This window comes from Tenrec ecaudatus, chromosome 3, assembly GCF_050624435.1.
Source record: "Tenrec ecaudatus isolate mTenEca1 chromosome 3, mTenEca1.hap1, whole genome shotgun sequence".
Classification (NCBI taxonomy): Eukaryota; Metazoa; Chordata; class Mammalia; order Afrosoricida; family Tenrecidae; genus Tenrec; species Tenrec ecaudatus.
In genome coordinates this window covers 40,134,426-40,149,021 of record NC_134532.1, presented here as the reverse complement: position 1 = coordinate 40,149,021, position 14,596 = coordinate 40,134,426, and the positions used below count along the sequence as shown (strand labels likewise).

Sequence of the window (14,596 nt, the reverse complement as noted above, 5' to 3'; positions counted from 1 at the left end):
GGGACTGGGGTATCTTTTGTACTCTAAAACATTTTCCACAGACGTACTTGATTTTACTTCAGTGAATTACATTGGTATAAGTCTATATGTATAGCAGCCATTTGTGGTTTTTACAAAGGTATATGTGATTTCCAAATTTCTATCAGAAGGACCATGTTTTCCAACTGCTTTTCTTTCCTCTGTTTCCTAATCTCTCATTCCACTTACCAATAATTATCTATGCTACTTGACTGCATGGTAGGTCAATTTCATACTGAAGTGGTTGGAAGAATTCTTTAATTTCTTCATTAGTGATTGGTGGGTAAATTTGACTCTTCACTGCATTGGCAAGATTTTCTTGTATTTGCACAGATATTCCATCACAGGGAGCATTGTGGTTCAATATAGTTCTCAACATTTCCATTTGATGAGTGAACAGTCATTCCTCTTGTATTCGTCTATCCTGCGTAGTAAGCCATCTGATTATTTGATTCAATGAGCAACCACCATATTTCTGACTGTACATTTTGCTCACAGCCATCCTAATGGACCTTGGGATGCAATCATCACACACATAGGTAGCTAATGTCATTTCTTCTTTACCATGTTTCCTAACTCATAACCTCTGCTTCTGTGTTTCTGTCATTTTTAAGACATTCATGTTTGTGATGCATATGGGATTGTTTTGGATTAGGTTCATGAGGATGAAGTTATCTTTGGTATGATAATGTGGCCATTTGGAGGCCAAGATTACAGGATGCATCTGACATCAACAGCTTTACCCCAATCCACCTTGCTAGCTTAATTTCTCTCTTCTACACAATATGAGAATAGAGGCCAGCAGACAGATAGGATTCTAGTACCCTCATATAATAACAGGCAGGAGCAAAGCATGTTCTTGGAAACCAAGGTCCCTGCCCTTGGAATCTTCTAGACCCAGTGAAACTTGGATGCCAAGATTCATGAAGATCTCCAGAAATACAGGCACTCTTGACTGTTGAAAGAGACCCATCATACTAGATCCATTCAAGGATGCCACATTGTGTCATTTAAAATGAAGTAAATCAAGCCCCATTTCATTTAGTCCTATTCCCCTCATTGCCATCCTGTAGAGCAAATTTTAACTGCTCTCGAAGTTAATCAACGTTATATATCATTGGTTTCTTCACTTCTTGTCCCTAGATTGAGGCCCCTTCTTAGAAAAACAGAAAACTTACACCCTTGCTGGTAATTGAAAACTTTTGTAATAAAGCCTATAGTCCCCAATGATGTATAAAAATAGCTTATTGTCACTGTCAATGCTGATGAATGGCAACCATGTAGGACAGAGTATACTGCCCTTATGGGTTTCCAAGATTGTACTTTTTTTTGACACTTTAAGGTCTTTATTGATGCAAACCTGAGCACAGTCAGGTGGGTGGGGTCTATCAAGGAAGTGGGGTGGGTCAGGCCTGTCTCCATGATCACAAGGTTGTCTTGGGCATGCAGGATGGTCACCAACTGAGGACTCTGGGGAAGTACTTGCCAATGAGCCCCTGGTAATAGGGGTGCAGTATGTCCACATCAGGCAGGTCTGGGCATTTGATGTAGAGTTCAAACTTGTTGAACTCCTGAACCCGGGGCGGCATGTTCAGGGCTACACAACTGCCGGTAGTCACCACCGGTGTGCCACGCATAGAAGGAGTGGAACTAGAGGAAATTTGTTGAACCTCATCACTTGGTACATATACTCATCATGGCCCCAGGACATGAGGACATTCCCCAGGCTGCAGTGAGGCTGGTACATCCCAAGCTCAGAGCTGTATAGAGGATCGCTGAGGCCTGGATTGTCTTGGAAAGTTGAGTCGCAGAAGACCACAGAGGCCTGGGGCCAGCAGCCCACAGGATAGTTGTTTCTAACTACGGCCCACTGGGGCTCCCTGGCCAGGGGCAGCACCTTCCCCAGGTTATGCAGCATCCCCACCAGGTACAACCAGTCCTTGTGGGGATGTGCCCTCCGGATGCCCTCCACAGGCTGGAAGGCATGGGAGGAGGTAGGGACGTCCACATCCGGGTCCGACTCATCCACCAGCTGGTCCAGCAGGTCTATGGCCTCCAGGACTGTCATCTCCTTGGAGGAGCAGGTTCCGAAGTGGGCGTGCTTCCCTCTGATGAAGTCCACCGCCTCGTGTGTGTGCATGAGTCTGTAGCTGGCAAAGACGAGGTCCAGCATCGGGCCACAAGTGTAGTTTCAGAAAATGGCCTTCCCCTTGCCCATTTCGGGCTCCATCTTCAGCTGGCCAACCATTGTGGGTTCCAGGACCTCTTCAAGTGTATGGAGCCAGAGAGAAATTGTGTATCCCACAACAGACCTAGCCAGTCTTATGTAATCATCCAAGACTGCAATCCTTAATGGGAGTAGTAAGCCCCATCTTTCTCCCCTCTAAAAAACATTGGTATCACTTTTACACTGAATGGACATTTCCATTTTGCTTCAGTGGGCAGTACCATGTACCTTGGGAAACACTGCTCTATGTCTCTAGGGGAGCCAACTGTTATTTCTCTGAATTGCAGAAGCTGGTGGTTTTGAAGCCTCCAGCTCATGATAAATGGAGGAATAAGCCCACACTGGAGCACAGCTCCAAAACTGACATACTTACATGCCTGCCACACTACAGATAACCTCAACCCCAGCAAGTTGATACACATAATGAAGAATTACACAAAGAAAAGATAGTAAGACACACCAAGTCCCTGAATAGGTATTGAGGTGTTAAAGAGATTGAGGGTAAACAGGACACCCTAATCTGGTTACTCTGTTTATAATGAGTAGAGCAAGTATATCCATATGTTCATAATGCAAAATAGAGTGACCTCAATTCACAATGGCCTCAAGGAGAGCCAAGTTTAAGGACCCAGGCCTTCAACTTCTTGGCCCCTCCAAACTTAGCTTCTCAGGACCATTTAGAACAGTGGTTCTCAATCTTCTTAATACCATGACCATTTAATACAGTTCCTCCAACCGTACAATTATTTCCATTGGTACATTATAACTATAATTTTACTACTGTTATGAATCAGACGACTCCTGTGAATGTGTCATTCTACCCCCAAAGGGGTGGCAATCCACAGGGTGAGACCCACTAATGTAGACAGTTTTCATGTTACTCCATATTTCAGCTCACAGTTGCAGAGGCTGACAAGGCTCAGATTCCTGTCTTGACTCTTATCCTAGATCAAGTATATCCAGTGGCTGATGAATGCAAGATGGGAGGTAAGATGGCAGACTTCTTTCTCAAGCAACTTGAGACCGACAACTTCCAGAAACACAAGAATAATTGCAGGATTTTGTCTCAAGTCCCCAAACCTTCAGATCAGATGAAGTGTCCAGGTCCAGAACAAAGCTAAAGACCATTCAGAGAATCATTTTAAATGATAAGAGCACACCCACAAGGAAGCTATCTTCCTCCTCATTGGCTGCTCACAGTAGGTCTCATCATGAAAGAGATGGCATTCTATGAACTCTTATCAACCAGGCGGATTCCATCATCATGAACCAATGCCTTAGAATCCTGACTCAGCCATGTTACACAAAGTTTCAGTCATCACACCTTACCCACTGTGATTCAAAGAATATAAAAAATTGTGAGGAATGTGTTGGAGGGTGAGAGTGAATTAAGCAATTGGTTAAGAAATGATTTTATCACCCAGATGCTCATATATGAAATCTGGTTCAGTCATTGTGGATATTTATCTGTGTAGCTCATTTTCCATAGTTCAAGCTTATACCCTCTGTGCCTCTTCAAACTTATGAAAAAGAATATAAGTCCCACGTAGGACTTCCAAATACCTCTTTGGACTGGCCATCTTTCCAGGAGTGGATGACATCATCAAGCCCCACCAATCAACTGATAGGTTTGAATATGTGATCTCTCTAGCAGAGAAAGATAAAACTCACCTCCCTTTAAAAGTTAGAGCATTGGAAGTCCTAGAGAGGTCTTCTTAGTCCCGTGTGGTAGATGTAAGTCATTAAAGAACACAAAGATGAGTGTTTAATTTCTGCTATAGATTATGAATATACTCTGACACTTATGTAATGGTCCAACAGGGAAGAGCTTATGTTGTAAACCAATAATTTGTCACAAATGTAGTTGATTTTTCATAGGTGTCACTGAGTCAGTTCTAGCTCATAGCAAACCTGTGTCTAACAAAAAGGGACATGACTCAGTCCTTTGCCATTCTGACAATGTTCTCATGTTTGAGCCCATTTTTTGCAGCTCCTGCATCAGTCCATCTCATTGAGGAGATTTCTTTATCATTCACTTGCCCTAATTTCCCCAATGTGATGTCTTTCTTTAGGGACTGGTCTCTCCTGATAACATGTCCAAAGTACATAAGCAAAATACCGCCATCTTTGCCTTTAAGGAGCACTGTAGCCATGTTTCTTCAATGGCACATTTGTTTTAACTTTTGGCAGTCCATGGTACTTTTAATGTTCTTTTGCCTTTACTATATTATAATACGTTGATTCTTCTTCAGTCTTCCTTTGTATGCACTGAAGAATGTTCAACTTTCACATTCACTTTTCAAAGGCAATTGAAAATACTAAGGCTGTACATTTCTTCAATTACACTTTCTTAATTGTGTTTTAAATATATTATCCTGGGCTGAATCAATGACACTATAAACAAAATTACCTTATGCTTCAAAGAGATGATTGATAAAGTTCTCTGCCATAAAATAACAAGATGTCTCTAAGGTGAAACAGAGGTGAATAGAATAAACAGAGTAAGGGATGGATGTGGAGCTCATACTTAACCCTAGCTACATTCTAAGAACAGTTAATTCTTACAAAATTCCCTTTTGAAGGAAATACAGAAGATGTAGTTGCTACAGCAAAGTGTGGTGAAGAAATTAAATGGTATCTATCAGAAAGAATAGTGTCTGGAATCTTAAGTCTTGTTTTCAAATAAGCAGTGATCTAGGTGTACCATCAACTAAGCCCACATGGAAGAATAACACCAACATATTTGATCCAAGGATTGTCAATAGTAACATCCAATTCTGCAGGAGAGAATGGTATCAGAGCTCAATTTTTTTTTTCTAATAACCATTGTCTGTGCCTCTTTATAAAATCATTTTATTAGGGGCTCATACAACTCTTATCAAAATCCACACGTGCATCAATTGTGTAAAGCAATTTCTACATTCATTGCCCTCATTATTCTCAAAACATTAACTCTTCACCTAAGCCCCTGGCATCAGTCCCTTATTTATCCCCTCCCTCACCACTCCCTCATGACCCCTTGATAATTTAGAAATCACTATTTTGTCATATTTTGCACGGTCCAACGTCTGTCTTCACGCACGTTTCTGTTGTCTGTCCCCATAGGAGGAGGTTATATGTAGATCCTTATAATTGGTTCCCCCTTCCCAAACCACCCTGCCTCCACCCTCTCGGTATCACCACTCACACCACTGGTCCTGATGGGAATAATCTTCCCTGGATTCCCTGTGTTTCCAGTTCCTATTTGTACCAGTGTACACCCTCTGTTCTAGCCAGATTTGTAAGGTAGAATTGGGATCATGATAGTGTGTATGGGGGTCTGGGGATCACTTAGGAACTATGCTCCATTGTTGCTGCACGACATCCTGTCTGGCTCATCTCCTCCCTGAGACAATGTAAGGGGTTGTCCAGTGGCCTACAAATGGGCTTTGGGTCTCCAGTCTGCACTCCTCCCCTCCCCCCGGCATTCACAGTGATATGATTTTTTTTGTTCTGATAATGCCTGATAACTGATCCCTTCAACACCTCATGATCACACAGGTTGGTGTGCTTCTTCTATGTGGGGTTTGTTGCTTCTGAGCTAGATGGCTGCTTGTTTACCTTCAAGCTTTAAGACCCCAGACACTATATCTTTTGATCGCCAGGCACCATCAGTTTTCTTCACCACATATGATTATGCACCAATTTGTCTTCAGCGATCATATCATGGAGGTGAGCACAGAATGATATGATTTTTTATTCTTTGATGCCTGATAACTGATCCATTCGGCACCTCATGATCACGCAGACTGGTGTGCTTCTTCTATGTGGGCTTTGTTGCTTCTGAGCTAGATGGCTGCTTGTTTACCTTCAAGCCTTTAAGACCCCAGGCACTGTATCTTTTGATAGCTGTGCACCATCAGCTTTCTTCATCACATTCACTTATTCACCCGCTTTGTGTTCAGTGATTGTGTCAAGAGGGTGAGTTTCATTGAATGTTAGTTTAATAGAACAAAATATTCTTGCATTGAGGGAGTATTTGAGTGGAGACCCAATGTCCATCTGCTACCTTAGTACTAAACCTATAAATATATGCACAGAGATGTATTTCCCCATTATCATATATAAATGTATATATAAATATTTACATGCCTTTATTTAGACCTCTATAAATGCCCTTTGCCTCCTAGCTCTTTCCTCTATTTCCTTTGACTTTCCTCTTGTCCGACTATCATGCTCAGTCTTCATTTGGGTTTCAGTAATTCCTCTTGGTTGCACTACCCTTGACCACGCCCTACCAAGTTTTAAACACTGATTTTAAGAGGGCTATGGATGACAGTCAAAGACCAAAACACATTTGCAGGATTTATACATGCAATAAGTCTCTGTGATTTCTGTCTGACCATAATTAAGGGATAGGAATAACCTGGCTATCAGTCAGAGATGATAATAGTAGATTGAAATAAAAACTCTGACTTGAATAATTAAAAACATCATTTGCTCTCCCTTTCAGTACTCTTTGATCTTAATCTTGTTTTTCTATACTTTCTGTTTTTGCTTTTTGAATTGCAGTTTGTCCTTGTTGTTATAGTTAGCAGCCATCTTGACTCTTTTATATATTTTTCTATGTAGTTTTGCTATATAGAACCCAGGGTGGGTGACTCTGTAGAAACTATAACTACATTAGGGGTCCTGGAAGGCACAACATGGGATCTGGGAGCTAGTGGGGAGTTGATATCAAATAAAAGAAGGAAGAAAATGCTTGAAGCTGATTTTGTTAGTCACATGACATGACAACTATTGAATGATGTGTCTGGATTATGTCCTAATAAAAGAGTTTGAGGGGGTAAACAAGAAACAGAAAATAACAAATCTCTGGCAGGTGTACCTTAGGATCCTCAAGGTAACATCCTTTTATTCAACACTTTCAAGAAGTCTTATGCAGCAGAGTCATCCAATCCAATGGTTCACTTGATTTCTTGACTTTTGCTCCTGTTGTGGTTTGAAATGAATGACAGCCACTATAATGTTACGATAATTTAAAAGAGGCTTTATTCGGTTATAACCGGACTGCTAGAATTTAAAAGCGATTCTTTGATTGGAGTCCCGAGTAGACATTTCAGTCCATCTATAAAGGCAAAAACTCATTTATCATTTGTCTAGGACTTATGCAAGCATGGACAGAAGCAGAAAGCAATATTAATGTTATTATTCTTTAAAGCTAGTGAGCATTACACAGTATAGCATGGATTATAACATTCTGTTTAATAACATAAAAATAGGAATCTACTGGTTACAACATTAAAAGCAAAAATATTATTAATTACAACGTTCTGACCCGGAGAACATGAGTGCATTCCAAAATTATTCTCTAGCGGGACTTTCCCAGATGAGAGGAGGACGGAGCAGGTCATCCGGCAGTCAAAAGATGGCATGTCAGTGGCTAACACTAGTATGTCTCACTTCCATGAGCACTTATTGTGCATGCCAGCCAGATGAAATTATTGACAATACCAATATATTATTGATTTCAGATTATATTACTTATTAGTCCACTTATGAGGAATTTGGTCTTCTTTATAATGAGTTGTAGTCCATGCTGAAGGCTGCAGTATTTGACCTTTATCAGCAAATGTTTCAAGCCAATCTTCAATCAAGCAAGGTTTTGTCACTTGCATATGGAAGGTTGTTAATATGATTTTTTCCCAAACCTGATGCCACATTTTCCTTCAAAATAATTCCAGCATGTCAGATCATTTGGTCAGAATATACATTTAATACGTATGGGGAGAGGATAAAATCCTATCACATTTGTTGGGTGCCGATAGCCATTGAGACCCTGGCCTCAGACACGCAGCAGAAACTTGGCCGCTTTCTAACAGCAAGGCTTTGTTTCCTGCCCAACTTCGCCTCCACATTCCAAACTACGTGCTCAGTCGCATGAGCAATTGCGATAACTGACCTTGTTGCCATTAGTCAAAGTACTGAGCACCCATTGAACTGCAGATATACCATATTAGGGACATCATGATAAGTTCACCCGGTAAGCCTTGATTTGCATGGGGACGTCACCATGGACGTCTTTGAGTACTGTTGCGCACCCTTTGTACCTTTTTGGGAACATGTGGCTGATTAGTTGTTGTACAGTGTGCGGTTGTTACACAGTGTGCTTCATTGGAATATGTGCCTCCCACTACCTTCTCTGTTGTGAATATATACCCAGAGTTTTGGCAAAATAAAGGGGCTTGATCAGCACTTGTCTTGCCCCACGTCTCTGTGTCTTTTTGCCATCCAGGTTCGTTGCCTCTCCAAGTCACCGCGTGAGGGTCTTGCTGGATGAGACCCTAACACACATTGGAAAGGAACTAAAACCCGAGAAATAAAATCATCAGCATACAGACAACTGATCTTTGACAAGGACCAAAAGATATCAAATTAGAAGCAGATGCCCTCTTCAACAAGTGGTGCTTGAAAGAATGGATATCTATCTGCAGAAAAATGAATCAAGACCCTTATCTCACTCTACGCACAAGATTAAACTCAAGGTGGATCATGGACCTTGTGGTAAAAGCCCAAACTATTATGACAATCAATGAGGGAATTGCGACCAACCTGAGAACTTTGGTGCAGGGAATATCTAGGCTATTGGATATAGGTAAGGACACAAATACAGTTGAGTCACTAATTGGCAAGAGGGGTATACCGAAGATAAAATGCCTGTGTACATCTAATGAATTCAGCAAGAGAGTGATGAGAGTGCTGACAGACTGGGAAAACATCTTTAGTAATGACACATCAGACAAACGCCTTATTAAAATATATAACACTCTGCTAGCTTAAAAAAAACAAAACACCTAATTACCCACTGAGGAGATGGGCAAAGAACCTGAACAGAAATTTCACAAGGGCAGAAATCTGAATACCCAGTAAATATGAGAAAATGTTCCTGATCATTAGCCATCAGAGAAATACCAATTAGAACAACTGTGAGATACCACCTAACACCCTCAAAGATAGCCAGAATTCTATCAATTCACAAAATCAGAGAGTAACAAGTATTGGAGTGGCTGTGGTGAGATATGAACATTGGTCCGTTGCTGGTGGACTTGTATGTATGTACAGCCATTATGGAATTAGATTTGGTGAAGTGTAAAAGAGATAGAAATCAAGCTACCATAGGACCTAGCAATTCCCCTATTTGGCATATCCTCAGAAGAGGCAATAAATGAACCACAGTCAGATATCTGTGCCCCAATGCTCATCATGGCGTAGTTCACAATCGCAAGAAGTTGGAAACAACCCAAAATTCCATCAACAGATGAATGGATTTAAAAACTGTGGTGCATGCATACACTGGAGTACTACACGTCCCTGAAAAGCAGTGATGAATGCATGAAGCACATTGCCACATGGGAAAAATTGGAGGAAATTATGTGAAGTGAAATAAGCAAAGGGTAAAAGGAGAAGTAAACCATAAGTCCACTTATGTAAGCTTAAAAGGCAAAAGAGATATAGGGGGAAAGTTACTATATGCATACATTCCTGGGGTGAAGTCCGGGTTAGTATGGCAGGGGCCAGACCCAATCCAGGGATACATATGACAGTCAATGAAAAAGGAGGGGGAAAGCAAGAAAAGTGGGGGAGGCATGGGTAGTAGGGGAACAGGACACTAATACATCCATGGGGAGGGTATTGTTTAAATCTCCACAGGAGTGAGAGAGAGGGACCAGACCTCAACCTGGTGTGCCAAGACATGAATTCAACATACCAACATGATGCAGCCATCCAATAGAGAGGTCTTCAGGGGAAGCCCCAATCCCAGCTACATGTCCAGCCCCCCTGCCTGAAGAATCATCAGTCTGATGGTTCCCAGGGTGACTGATGGAGAGCACTGAAAGAAAATGGACTACAAAGGACAACACTGAAGCTACAGCTCTGGGAGAGGAGCACTTCTGAACAGAGCACATGGGAGCAAACTATGAGTGAAAGAGAGAGTAGAACACACCCTTGGTCCACCAAGCCCAAGGATGATATTCCTACTTGGAGCAGCCAATGCACAGAGAGGACCATAGGGCTGGCCTCAGCACGAGGCACGATTTCCATCACTGACCCATAGCGCTACAGGGCATAACACCGAAGACACGGTGTGAGCATTGTCTCCAATGTGACCACACCATACCGGGCAGAAACACTAAGGGTGTTCGACAGAACAAAAAGGGGAGTAAAGCAATGAAGTCCCTGAGGAATCCAAAAAATTGACTTTGGAGCCAGGGTGTAACATCCCATGAGACTCAACTGGCAAACACTCATAAAAGTCAACAAACAAACCGGGAACTGTTTATAGACTTTTCTTTTTTGCTGTTGGTTTCTTTTTGTACTTAATATTTTTCTTGCATGTCTTTGTAGATAAGGTAGGCGGGGTAAACAATCCTGAGGAGAAAACAACAGGACTGATGGTTCCGGAAGGGACACAGGAGATGGGGAGGCAGGGGAAAGAAAGGGGGAGCCAACAAAAGCAGGATAGGAGAGCAACAAGTGATGTAAACTTGATGGTGAGGAAGGCGCAAGAGGCCTGATGGCGTTTGATCAAGTGCAATGTATCCAAGAGGAATTACTGAAAACCAAATGAAGGTTGAAAATGATAGTGGGACAAGAGGAAAGTAAAAGGAAATAGGGAAAAGAACTATGAGGTAAAGGACACGTAGAGAGGTCTAAATAGAGGTATGTATTTATATATAATGATCAGTAAATAGATCTATTCAAGTACTCCCTCAATGCAAATATAGTTTGTTCTGATAACTTGCCATTCTTTGGTGCTCACCTTCCTGACTCAATCACTGAAGGCAAAATGGGCACATTAAAAAATGTGATGAAGAAAGCAGATGCTGCCCAGATATCAAAAGATATAGCATCTAGGGTCAGGAAGGCTTGAAAATTTTAAAAGTGTCCATTTAGCTGAGAAGCAACAAAGCCCACATGGAAGGAGCACACCAGCCTGTGTGATCATGTTGTGTCAATGGAATCAACTATCAGGCATCAAAGACCCAGAAAAAAAACATATCACTGTGAAACCCAAGGCCATCTGTAGACAATTGGACACCCCCTCACAGAAGGGTCACAAGTAAGAGATGAGCCAGTCAGGGTGAAATATAGCACCAATGAAACATACTACTTTCCTCTAGTTATTCAGTGCTTCTTCTCCTCCTCCCCATTATCAGGACCCCAATTCTACCTTACAAATCCAGCTAGACAAAAGCATGTACACGATACAGATAAGAGCTCGAAACACAGGGATCCAGGACAGATAACCCCTTAGGACCCATAATGATGGTAGCTATACCAGGAGGGGAAGGGGAAGGTGGGAGTAGAAAGGGGAAAGCGATCACAGTGATGTACATGTAAACCTCTCCCAGGGGGAGGACCAACAGAAAAGTGGGTGAAGGGAGACAGCGGTTGGTGCAAGTCATGCAAAAAGTAATAATTTATAAATAATCAAGGTTTCATGAGAGAAGGAGGGCGGGGAAAGGAGAAATGAGAAGCTGATACCAAGGGTTCCAGTAGAAAGAAAATATTTTGAAAATGAAGATGGCAACATATACACAAATGTGCTTGACACAATGGATGTATGTATGGATTATCTTTAAGCTGTAAGAACTGCCAATAAAATTATTTTAAAAAATTCTTGTAACATACTTTCCTGATTTTAAACCATTCTGTATTCCCTTGTTCTGTTTGCACAGCAGCCTCTTGATCCACGGACAGGTTCCTCTTGGGTGCAATGGAGTGTTCTCTAATGCCCATTCTTCCCAAGGCCATCCAGAGTTTGTTCTAAACCACATGGCTCCTGTGTTGTAGGTAGCTGAAATTTATTGTTTCCTAACCTCCCACTGATGTGTATATCTGAAAAAATTGGGTATGTCCTAGAAGTGGTGGTGGATTTCAGCTGAAATCTGCTCAACCTCAAACGGCATTCTCATTATTTGGGCCAGATGGTTTCTCTGAGATGTCTCAGATTCTCTGGAAATATCTTGGACTTGACACATTTCTTTAGGGACCAGGAAGATGAAAACTAAGACTCTAAATGTGCAATAGAGACAAGGACCTTGTCTCAGGGACAGCAAACAGATAATGCCATCCCTTACAGCCAGTCACCTAAAACTTTATCTTTCTACCCACCAAAATTGGAATAGACATTTTTTGCATGTGAAAGCATTATATATGTTGTATTTATTTCTTGAATAATGAGCATAAGTAACATAAGATATGCAAGTCTGTTTTTGCGTGAATTGAGTGTGTTCTATATTGGATTTTGAAGATATGGATTTATTGCTCTATTCAATATAAACAGGGCAAGCAGATTCGGATGTATTTTCACCCTCTATCTCTTTCACATCTCAATACCTTTTCTGGGTCCTCGGTGTGTTTTAATATCTTACTGATTTACAGAGATACATTAACTGTATCAACTAGCTGGGATCATAATTCTCAGTGGTGTGAAAGTTTTGTAATTGTGTCAATTTTGAAGTCTGGTCGAGTAGTGGGCAGAGTTTGTCTATTAATCCAGAGTTGACAGCTTCAAATTGAGTAGGTCTCTAATTGAGAAAGATAAGAAGTCTGCTCCTACAAAGGCATAGTGCAGTGTTTACTGAAGGACCTGATACTGCCCCTTGAGGGGAAATAGAATGGTGCACGTGTATTTTATGGGAGAAATATGTGGTTCCCATAAGGAATTACAAACTTAGAAACTCAAGGGCAGTTCTACCCTGTCCTAAATAGTCACTATTAGTATGCTCCGACAAGGGGCAGTGAGATTTTTTGTAATACTTTATTCTGGATTATGGGCTATAGTAAAAACGTTTTCAATAGTCAGCAAGGATGTGGGTAATTTTTCCATTTTCCTGCTAGGGGGCATGCAAAAGGGCCACTAACTTTGGGAGCATATGATTGACAGCACTAGTTCTAGGGAACGGTTCTAATCTGTTCATAGGTTGGCTGTGAGGGAGAATGGACACCATATTACTAGGTTTTAGTTTATTTTACATTTCTGGTATAATGTGGCCTCAGAGAATGGATCAGTTGGGATGGGATCATGTATGATCACATTCCGTGGTAAAAGGATTCAGGCTATGATAGCAAATCCTTTATGGCTTCATAATCTTTTCTGACCTAGATGTAAGGGGATTTTCCTGAGGTGTGGCTCCAGAACATTTCATCTCTGATCTGATTACAGAAAGAAAGGAGACCTGGATCAGAGCTCTGTGGACTAGCAGTCTCTATGCAGTGAACCTCCCAGATTCAAGGTAATGCTGAAGCATACATCTACGGTGCTGTCTGGGGCAGATTAAGCCCACAGACATTGCAAGCAGACAAGGACCTTGCCCAGACACAACAGAATAAGAGAGCCTTATCCTATGACTGATGGGATATGTAACAAAATATATGAAAGTCGACCCGCCTAATCTATAAGAAAGTTAATTTTGAATGAAAAAAAAAACAGTTAATGATGCTTCCTTCATAAACACACTTAATAACTAAGGAAATGTGCTGGAATCTTCTCCAGAGATCAATAATCTAAACACATCTGGTTTGGGATGCAGTAATGGTTACTGTACTATAGAGAGATGGAGCTCTTTTCATTAGGTATTGGGCTTTTAATACACAGTCAAGGCAGAGTTGATTAGGTATTGGGTTATTAATCACAAGGTCAGTGCTTTGAATTTACCAGCCAATACCCAGGGCAGATATGGGGTCATATACACCTGGAATGATTTACAATATCATAAGACCAACAGTAGCCCTCGTGGCAGAGTGGTTAACATGTGGGCTGTGTACCCCGAGGTCTACAGTTCCCAACAGCCTGCTGTCCCAAGGGTGAAAGACAGTGCTATCTGAGCCTGTAAAGAATTACAGTCTCTGATGCCTGATAATTGATCCCTTTGGGATCACTCGCTCACTCAGGCTGGTGTGTTCTTCCATGTGGGCTTTGTTACTTCTGAGCTAGATGGCCGCTTGTTTGTCTTCAAGCCTTTAAGACCCCAGTCACTTTCTCTTTTGATAGCCGGGCACCATCAGTTTTCGTCACCACATTTACTTGTTCACCTACTTTGGCTTCAGCAGTTGTGTCGGGAGAGTGAGCATCATAGAGTACCAATTTAATAAACGAAAGTATTCATGCTTTGAGGGAGTGCTTGAGTAGAGGCCCAAGGTCCTTCCGCCACCTTAATATTAAACCTATAAATGGGAGTCCGGGAAGATGGCCGACATGGACACCCGCATACTCTGAGAGCTCCTCCAAACAAAGCGGGATTGGCGACCAGGTAGCTGAATAGTAAGAGTCTGGTGAGTGAAATATCCCCCAGGGACAGCACCCCA

The 14,596-nt window shown here is 41.7% G+C and overlaps 1 pseudogene; it reads right to left on the bottom strand.

Annotated features, from left to right (window-relative positions):
- Nucleotides 1–1,472: 1,472 nt before the first annotated feature.
- LOC142442230 (inositol oxygenase pseudogene) lies at nt 1,473–10,338 on the bottom strand (annotated as a pseudogene).
- Between the last annotated feature and the right edge of the window lie 4,258 nt (nt 10,339–14,596).